Below are 11,956 nucleotides of genomic sequence, written 5' to 3' on the forward strand. Positions count from 1 at the left end.
CCCTGCCCCCATTCACTGACCCCGCCTCCACATTCACTTACCCCGCCTCCACATTCACAGACCCCCGCCCCAACATTCACTTACCCCGCTTCCACATTCACTGACCCCGCCTGCACATTCACTGACCCCGCCTGCACATTCACTGACCCTGCCTCCACATTCACTGACCCCCGCCCCCACATTCACTGACCCCACCCCCACATTCACTGAACCTGCCTCCACATTCACTGACCCCACCCCCACACTCACTTACCCTGCCTCCACATTCACTTACCCCGCCTCCACTTTCACTGACCCCCGCCCCACATCCACAGACCCCGCCCCCACATTCACTGACTCATCCCGCACATTCACTTACCCCACCCCAGATTCACTGACCCCACCTCCGCATTCACAGACCCCGCCCCAACATTCACTGACCCTGCCTCCATATTCCCTGAACCTGCCCCCACATTCACTTACCCTGCCTCCACATGCACTGACCCTCCTAAACATTCACTGACCCTGCCCCCATTCACTGACCCCGCCTACACATTCAGACCCCACCCCTACATTAAGTGACCCACCCTCCACATTCACTGATGCCGCCTCCACATTCACTGACCCCGCCCCCACATTCACTGACTCCACATTCACTAACCCCGCCTCCACATTCACTGACCCCACATTCACTGACCCCGCCTCCACATTCACTTACCGTGCCTCCACATTCACTGACCCCCGCCTTCACATTCAATGAACCCCACCCCCACATTCACTTACCCCGCATCCACATTCACTTACCCCGCCTCCACATTCACTGACCCCCCCTTCACATTCACTGACCCCCAGCCCCACATTCAGTGACCCCACCTGCACATTCAGTGACCCCGCCTGCACATTCAGTGACCTCGCCTGCACATTCAGTGACCCCTGCCCCCACATTCACTGACCCCGCCTCCACATTCACTGACCCTGCCTCCATATTCACTGAACCCTCCCACACATTCACTTACCCCGCATCCACATTCACTTACCCCGCCACCACATTCACTGACCCCCGCCCCCACATTCACTGACCCCGCCTTCACATTCACTGACCCCCAGCCCCATATTCAGTGACCCCGCCTGCACAATCAGTGACCCCGCCTGCACATTCACTGACCCCGCCTCCACATTCACTTACCCCCGCCCCCACATTCACTGACCCCGCCTCCAGATTCACTGACATCCGCCCCCACATTCACTGACCCTGCCTCTACATTCACTGACCCCGCCCCCACACTCACTTACCCTGCCTCCACATTCACTTACCCCGCCTCCACATTCACTGACCCCCTCCCCCACATTCACTGACCCCACCTTCGCATTCACTGACCCGCACCCCCACATTCACTGACCCCGCCTCCACATTCAGTGACCCCGCCTCCACACTCACTGACCCCCGCCCCCACATTCACTGACCCTACCTTCACATTCACTGACCCGCACCCCCACATTCACTGACCCCGCCTCCACATTGTGACCCTGCCTCCACATACACTGACCCTACCACATTTACTGACCCCGCCTCCATACGCACTGACCCCGCCTGCACATTCACTGACCCCGATCCACATTCACTGACCCCAGCCCCCACATTCACTGACCCCACCCCCACATTCACTGACCCGGCCTTCACATTCAGTGACCCTGCCTCCACATTCAGTGACCCCGCCTCCACATTCACTGACCCCGCCTCCACATTTACTGACCCCGCCTCCACATTCACTTACCCCGCCTCTAAATTCAGTGACCCAGCCACCACATTCACTGACCCCTGCCCCTACATTCACTGATCCCGCCTCCACATTCACTTACCCCACCTCCACATTCACTGACGCCGCCCCTATTCACTGACCCCGCCTCCACATTCACTTACCCAGCCTCCACATTCACTGACCCCCGCCCCCACATTCACTTACCCCGCTTCCACATTCACTGACCCTGCCTACACATTTACTGACCCCGCCTGCACATTCACTGACCCCGCCTCCACATTCACTGACCCCCGCCCCCACATTCACTGACCCCACCCTCACATTCACTGACCCTGCCTTCACATTCAGTGACCCTGCCTCCACATTCATTGACCCTGCCCCCACATTCACTTACCCCGCATCCACATTCACTTACCCCGCCTCCACATTCACTGACCCCCGCCCCTACATTCACTGACCCCGCCTTCACATTCACTGACCCCCAGCCCCACATTCAGTGACCCCGCCTGCACATTCAGTGACCCCACCTGCACATTCACTGACCCCGCCTCCACATTCACTGACCCCCGCCCCCACATTCACTGACCCCGCCTCCAGATTCACTGTCCCCCGCTCCCACATTCACTGACCCTGCCTCCACATTCACTGACCCCGCCACATTTACTGACCTCACCTAACCGGGAGTCTGTACTAGGGAGTGTCACTAGGTTGTTGGCGGTGCACAGCCACAAAAAGTCAACTATACATTTGTCTTACCAATACCAACAATCAATGTAGGTTAATGTATTAAATTGTATCAAATAATGAAAAGTATATGTTTCAACATGTTATGACTGTATTTTAATAGAATGAAAAATTAAGACATTGTTTTTTATTTCCAGATCTTTGTTTACTCCCCTCCCAGTCAACAATCCCCAGCCCTGACGAAGGTGTGGCCCCTCTGGCCTATCACCGAAACGCGCGTCGGCTTGTGTTTCCAGAAATACGGCACACTGTCCTATAAACATCATATGCCGTATTAATGTCATCTATCTGGAATAACATTCTGATTTATGTAACAAATTCACCATCTCTGTGTTACATACGCCAGGACGATAGAAATGAATGAATGCATGGAAGAATGAAAGTCGAATGAAAGGACATTAGGTAGGTTATCTTGAAAATCTGTGAGCATGACAGTATGATTGAAGTATGATTTGTTACTGGGTAGGCAGCAAAGTAAGACTAGTTTCTCTTACTTTTTATCCCCTTTTATGCACTAATGTATGTTGTTTGATACCTTATGGATCTAAAATGTTATCTATTTTTGTATGATCTTTTTTACATCAATTCGAAGAATATATAAAAAAATAAAAAATATATACATATTTTCCTAAAAATTTTTGTTGCGTATAATTGGATTTACTATATTTTGTCATGTGCACTTCTAAACTCCTAGATTAATCACCCCACACATATTGGGATCCTATTGTTAGGACCATTACATCATTAGGCGGGGTTACGTTCCTTGTTCTATGTTCTCTCCCACATTCACTGACCCCCGCCCCCACATTCACTGACCTGGCCTTCACATTCAGTGACCCTGCCTCCACATTCAGTGACCCTGCCTCCACATTCACTGACCCTGCCTCCACATTTACTGACCCCGCCTCCACATTCACTTACCCCGCCTCTAAATTCAGTGACCCCGCCACCACTTTCACTGACCCCTGCCCCCACATTCACTGATCCCGCCTCCACATTTACTTACCCCACCTCCACATTTACCGACGCCGCCCCCATTCACTGACCCCGCCTCCACATTCACTGACCCAGCCTCCACATTCACAGACCCCCGCCCCCACATTCACTTACCCCGCTTCCACATTCACTGACCCTGCCTCCACATTTACTGACCCCGCCTGCACATTCACTGACCCCGCCTCCACATTCACTGACCCCCGCCCCCACATTCACTGACGCCACCCCCACATTCACTGACCCTGCCTTCACATTCAGTGACCCTGCCTCCACATTCATTGACCCTGCCTCCACATTCACTGACCCCGCCTCCACATTCACTTACCCTGACACAACATTCAGTGACCCTGCCTACACATTCACTGACCCCTGCCCCCACATTCACTGACCCCGCCCCCACATTCAGACCCCGCCTCCACATTCATTTACCCCGCCTTCACATTCACTGACCGCACCCCCACATTCACTGACCCCCGCCTCCACATTCCTTTACCCTGCCTCCACATTTACTGACCCCGCCCACATTCACTGACCCCGCCTCCACATTCATTTACCCCGCCTCCACATTCACTGACCCCGCCCCCACATTCACAGACCCTGCCTCCACATTCATTTACCCCGCCTCCACATTCACTGACCCCACCCCCACATTCACTGACCCCGCCTCCACATTCATTTACCCCACCTCCACATTCACTGACCCTGCCCCCACATTAACTGACCCCAGCCCCACATTAAGTGACCCAGCCTCCACATTCATTTACCCCGCCTCCACATTCACTGACCCCGCCCCCACATTCACTGACCCCACATTCACTTTCCCCGCCTCCACATTCACTGACCCCGCCCCCACATTCACTGACCTCACATTCACTTACCCCGCCTCCACATTCACTTACCCCGCCTCCACATTCACTGACCCCCGCATTCACATTCATTTACCCCGCCTCCACATTCACTGACCCGCCCCCACATTCACTTACCCCACCTTCACATTCACTTACCCCGCCTCCACATTCACTTACCCCGCCTCCACATACACTGACCCTGCCTCCACATTCACTTACCCCGCCTCCACATTCACTGACCCCCTCCCCCCACATTCACTGACCCCGCCTTCACATTCACTGACCCGCACCCCCACATTCACTGACCCCGCCTCCACATTCACTGACCCCGCCTCACCATTCACTGACCCCCGCCCCCACATTCACTGACCCCACCTTCACATTCACTGACCCGCACCCCCACATTCACTGACCCCGCCTCCACATTGTGACCCTGCCTCCACATTCACTGACCCTGCCACATTTACTGACCCCGCCTCCACATGCACTGACCCCGCCTGCACATTCACTGACCCCGCCTCCACATTCACTGACCCCCGCCCCCACATTCACTGACCCCACCCCCACATTCACTGACCCGGCCTTCACATTCAGTGACCCTGCCTCCACATTCAGTGACCCCGCCTCCACATTCACTGACCCTGCCTCCACATTTACTGACCCCACATCCACATTCACTTACCCTGCCTCTAAATTCAGTGACCCCGCCACCACATTCACTGACCCCGCCCCCACATTTACAGACCCTGCCTCCACATTCATTTACCCCGCCTCCACATTCACTGACCCCACCCCCACATTCACTGACCCTGCCTCCACATTCATTTACCCCACCTCCACATTCACTGACCCCGCCCCCACATTAACTGACCCCAGCCTCATATTAAGTGACCCAGCCTCCACATTCATTTACCCCGCCTCCACATTCACTGACCCCGCCCCCACATTCACTGACCCCACATTCACTTACCCCGCCTCCACATTCACTGACCCCGCCCCCACATTCACTGACCTCACATTCACTTACCCCGCCTCCACATTCACTTACCCCGCCTCCACATTCACTGACCCCCGCCTTCACATTCATTTACCCCGCCTCCACATTCACTGACCCGCCCCCACATTCACTTAACCCACCTTCACATTCACTTACCCCGCCTCCACATTCACTTACCCCGCCTCCACATTCACTGACCCTGCCTCCACATTCACTTACCCCGCCTCCACATTCACTGACCCCCTCCCCCCACATTCACTGACCCCGCCTTCACATTCACTGACCCGCACCCCCACATTCACTGACCCCGCCTCCACATTCAGTGACCCCGCCTCTACATTCACTGACCCCGCCCCCACATTAACTGACCCCAGCCCCACATTAAGTGACCCAGCCTCCACATTCACTTACCCCGCCTACACATTCACTGACCCCGCCCCCACATTCACTGACCCCACATTCACTTACCCCGCCTCCACATTCACTGACCCCGCCCCCACATTCACTGACCTCACATTCACTTACCCCGCCTCCACATTCACTTACCCCGCCTCCACATTCACTGACCCGCCCCCACATTCACTTACCCCACCTTCACATTCACTTACCCCGCCTCCACATTCACTTACCCCGCCTCCACATTGACTGACCCTGCCTCCACATTCACTTACCCTGCCTCCACATTCACTGACCCCCTCCCCCCACATTCACTGACCCCGCCTTCACATTCACTGACCCGCACCCCCACATTCACTGACCCGGCCTCCACATTCAGTGACACCGCCTCCACATTCACTGACCCCCGCCCCCACATTCACTGACCCCACCTTCACATTCACTGACCCGCACCCCCACATTCACTGACCCCGCCTCCACATTGTGACCCTGCCTCCACATTCACTGACCCCGCCACATTTACTGACCCCGCCTCCACATGCACTGACCCCGCCTGCACATTCACTGACCCCGCCTCCACATTCACTGACCCCCGCCCCCACATTCACTGACCCCACCCCCACATTCAGTGACCCTGCCTCCACATTCACTGACCCCGCCTCCACATTCACTTACCCCGCCTCTACATTCAGTGACCCCGCCACCACATTTGCTGACCCCTGCCCCCACATTCACTGACCCCGCCTCCACATTCACTTACCCCACCTCCACATTCACTGACGCCGCCCCCATTCACTGACCCCGCCTCCACATTCACTTACCCAGCCTCCACATTCACTGACCCCCGCCCCCACATTCACTTACCCCTCTTCCACATTCACTGACCCTGCCTCCACATTCACTGACCCCGCCTGCACATTCACTGACCCCGCCTCCACATTCACTGACCCCGCCCCCACATTCACTGACCCCACCCCCACATTCACTGACCCTGCCTTCACATTCAGTGGCCCTGCCTCCACATTCAGTGACCCTGCCTCCACATTCACTGACCCCGCCTCCATATTCACTGACCCTGCCTCCACATTCACTTACCCCGACACTACATTCAGTGACCCCGCCTTCACAATTACTGACCCCTGCCCCCACATTCACTGACCCCGCCCCCACATTCATTTACCCTGCCTTCACATTCACTGACCGCACCCCCACGTTCACTGACCCCACCTCCACATTCCTTTACCCCGCCTCCACATTCACAGACCCCTCCCACATTCACTAACCCCGCCTCCACATTCATTTACCCCGCCTTCACATTCACTTACCCCGCCTCCACATTCACTGACCCCTCCCCCACATTCATTTACACTGCCTCCACATTCACTGACCCCAACCCCACATTCACTGACCCCGCCTCCACATTCATTTACCCCACCTCCACATTCACTGACCCCGCCCCCACATTAACTGACCCCAGCCCCACATTAAGTGACCCAGCCTCCACATTCACTTACCCCGCCTCCACATTCACTGACCCCGCCCCCACATTCACTGACCCCACATTCACTTACCCCACCTCCACATTCACTGACCACGCTCCCACATTCACTGACCCCACATTCACTTACCCCGCATCCACATTCACTTACCCCGCCTCCACATTCACTGATCCCCGCATCCACATTCATTTACCCGGCCTCCACATTCACTGACCCCGCCCCCACATTCACTTACCCCGCCTCCACATTCACTTACCCCGCCTCCACATTCACTTACCCCGCCTCCACATTCACTTACCCCGCCTCCACATTCACTGACCCTGCCTCCACATTCACTGACCCCGCCTCCACATTCACTGACCCCGCCTACACATTCACTTACCCCGCCTCCACATTCACTGACCCTGCCTCCACATTCACTGACCCTGCCCCATTAACTGACCCCACCCCCACATTCAATGACCCCGCCTTCACATTCACTGACCCTGCGTTAACATTCACTGACCCAGCCTACACATTCACTTACCCCACCTCGACATTCACTGACCCTGCCTCCACATTCACTTACTCCGCCTCCACATTCACTGACCCCGCCCCATTCACTGACCCAGCCTACACATTCACTTACCCCGCCTCGATATTCACTGACCCTGCCTCCACATTCACTTACTCCGCCTCCACATTCACTGACCCCGCCCCATTCACTGACCCCGCTTCCACATTCACTTACCCCACCTCCACATTCACCGACGCCGCCCCCATTCACTGACCCCGCCTCCACATTCACTTACCCAGCCTCCACATTCACTGACCCCCGCCCCCACATTCACTTACCCCGCTTCCACATTCACTGACCCTGCCTCCACATTTACTGACCCCGCCTGCACATTCACTGACCCTGCCTCCACATTCACTGACCCCCGCATCCACATTCACTGACGCCACCCCCACATTCACTGACCCTGCCTTCACATTCAGTGACCCTGCCTCCACATTCATTGACCCTGCCTCCACATTCACTGACCCCGCCTCCACATTCACTTACCCCGACACAACATTCAGTGACCCTGCCTACACATTTACTGACCCCACCCCACATTCAGACCCCGCCTCCACATTCATTTACCCCGCCTTCACATTCACTGACCGCACCCCCACATTCACTGACCCCCGCCTCCACATTTCTTTACCCTGCCTCCACATTTACTGACCCCGCCCACATTCATTGACCCCGCCTCCACATTCATTTACCCCACCTCCATATTCACTTACACCGCCTCCACATTCACTGACCCCGCCCCCACATTCACAGACCCTGCCTCCACATTCATTTACCCCGCCTCCACATTCACTGACCCCACCCCCACATTCGGTGACCCCGCCTCCACATTTATTTACCCCACCTCCACATACACTGACCCCGCCCCCACATTAACTGACCCCAGCCCCACATTAAGTGACCCAGCCTCTACATTCATTTACCCCGCCTCCACATTCACTGACCCCGCCCCCACATTCACTGACCCCATATTCACTTACCCCGCCTCCACATTCACTGACCCCACCCCCACATTCACTGACCTCACATTCACTTACCCCGCCTCCACATTCACTTACCCCGCCTCCACATTCACTGACCCCCGCCTTCACATTCATTTACCCCGCCTCCACATTCACTGACCCGCCCCCACATTCACTTACCCCACCTTCACATTCACTTACCCCGCCTCCACATTCACTTACCCCGCCTCCACATTCACTGACCCTGCCTCCACATTCACTTACCCCGCCTCCACATTCACTGACCCCCTCCCCCCACATTCACTGACCCCGCCTTCACATTCACTGACCCGCACCCCCACATTCACTGACCCCGCCTCCACATTCAGTGACCCCGCCTCTACATTCACTGACCCCCGCCCCCACATTCACTGACCCCACCTTCACATTCACTGACCCGCACCCCCACATTCACTGACCCCGCCTCCACATTGTGACCCTGCCTCCACATTCACTGACCCCGCCACATTTACTGACCCCGCCTCCACATGCACTGACCCCACCTGCACATTCACAGACCCCGCCTCCACATTCACCACCCCCACATTCACTGACCCCACCCCCACATTCACTGACCCTGCCTTCACATTCAGTGACCCTGCCTCCACATTCAGTGACCCTGCCTCCACATTCACTGACCCCGCCTCCACATTTACTGACCCCGCCTCCACATTTACTCACCCCGCTTCTACATTCAGTGACCCCGCCACCACATTTACTGCCCCCTGCCCCCACATTCACTGACCCCGCCTCCACATTCACTTACCCCACCTCCACATTCACTGACGCCGCCCCAATTCACTGACCCCGCCTCCACATTCACTTACCCAGCCTCCACATTCACTGACCCCCGCCCCCACATTCACTTACCCCTCTTCCACATTCACTGACCCCGCCTGCACATTCACTGACCCCGCCTCCACATTCACTGACCCCGCCCCCACATTCACTGACCCCACCCCCACATTCACTGACCCTGCCTTCACATTCAGTGACCCTGCCTCCACATTCAATGACCCTGCCTCCACATTCACTGACCCCGCCTCCACATTCACTGACCCTGCCTCCGCATTCACTTACCCCGACACTACATTCAGTGACCCCGCCTTCACAATCACTGACCCCTGCCCCCACATTCACTGACCCAGCCCCCACATTCACAGACCCCGTCCCCACATTCATTTACCCCGCCTTCACATTCACTGACCGCACCCCCACGTTCACTGACCCCACCTCCACATTCCTTTACCCCGCCTCCACATTCACAGACCCCTCACACATTCACTGACCCCGCCTTCACATTCATTTACCCCGCCTTCACATTCACTTACCCCGCCTCCACATTCACTGACCCCGCCCCCACATTCATTTACCCCGGGTCCACATTCACTGACCCCAACCCCACATTCACTGACCCCGCCTCCACATTCATTTACCCCACCTCCACATTCACTGACCCCGCCCCCCCATTAACTGACCCCAGCACCACATTAAGTGACCCAGCCTCCACATTCACTTACCCTGCCTCCACATTCACTGACCCCGCCCCCACATTCACTGACACCACATTCACTTACCCCGCCTCCACATTCACTGACCCGGCCCCCACATTCACTGACCTCACATTCCTTACCCCGCCTCCACATTCACTTACCCCGCCTCCACATTCACTGACCCGCCCCCACATTCACTGACCCCGCCTCCACATTGTGACCCTGCCTCCACATTCAATGACCCCGCCACATTTACTGACCCCGCCTCCACATGCACTGACCCCGCCTGCACATTCACTGACCCCGCCCCCACATTCACTGACCCCACCCCCACATTCACTGACCCTGCCTTCACATTCAGTGACCCTGCCTCCACATTCAGTGACCCCGCCTCCACATTCACTGACCCCGCCTCCACATTTACTGACCCCGCCTCCACATTCACTTACCCTGCCTCTACATTCAGTGACCCCGCCACCACATTTACTGACCCCTGACCCCACATTCACTGACCCCGCCTCCACATTCACTTACTCCACCTCCACATTCACTGACGCCGCCCCCATTCACTGACCCCGCCTCCACATTCACTTACCCAGCCTCCACATTCACTGACCCCCGTCCCCACATTCACTTACCCCTCTTCCACATTCACTGACCCTGCCTCCACATTCACTGACCCCGCCTGCACATTCACTGACCCCGCCTCCACATTCACTGACCCCGCCCCCACATTCGCTGACCCCACCCCCACATTCACTGACCCTGCCTTCACATTCAGTGACCCTGCCTCCACATTCAGTGACCCTGACTTCACATTCACTGACCCGTGCCCCCACATTCACTGACCCCGCCCCCACATTCACAGACCCCTCCCCCACATTCATTTTCCCCGCCTTCACATTCACTGACCGCACCCCCACGTTCACTGACCCCACCTCCACATTCCTTTACCCCGCCTCCACATTCACAGACCCCTCCCACATTCACTGACCCCGCCTCCACATTCATTTACCCCGCCTTCACATTCACTTACCCCGTCTCCACATTCACTGACCCCGCCCCCACATTCATTTACCCCGCCTCCACATTCACTGACCCCAACCCCACATTCACTGACCTCGCCTCCACATTCATTTACCCCGCCCCCACATTCACTGACCCCGCCCCCACATTAACTGACCCCAGCCCCACATTAAGTGACCCAGCCTCCACATTCACTTACCCCGCCTCCACATTCACTGACCCCGCCCCCACATTCACTGACCCCACATTCACGTACCCCGCCTCCACATTCACTGACCACGCTCCCACATTCACTGACCCCACATTCACTTACCCCGCATCCACATTCCCTTACCCCGCCTCCACATTCACTGATCCCCGCAGCCACATTCATTTACCCCGCCTCCACATTCATTGACCCCGCCCCCACATTCACTTACCCCAACTTCACATTTACTTACCCCGCCTCCACATTCACTTACCCCGCCTCCACATTCACTTACCCCGCCTCCACATTCACTTACCCCGCCTCCACATTCACTGACACTGCCTCCACATTCACTGACCCCGCCTCCACATTCACTGACCCCGCCTACAAATTCACTTACCCCGCCTCCACATTCACTGACCCTGCCTCCACATTCACCGACCCTGCCCCATTCACTGACCCCACCCCCAC

This window comes from Lissotriton vulgaris, unplaced genomic scaffold, assembly GCF_964263255.1.
Source record: "Lissotriton vulgaris unplaced genomic scaffold, aLisVul1.2 SCAFFOLD_3051, whole genome shotgun sequence".
NCBI lineage: Eukaryota > Metazoa > Chordata > Amphibia > Caudata > Salamandridae > Lissotriton > Lissotriton vulgaris.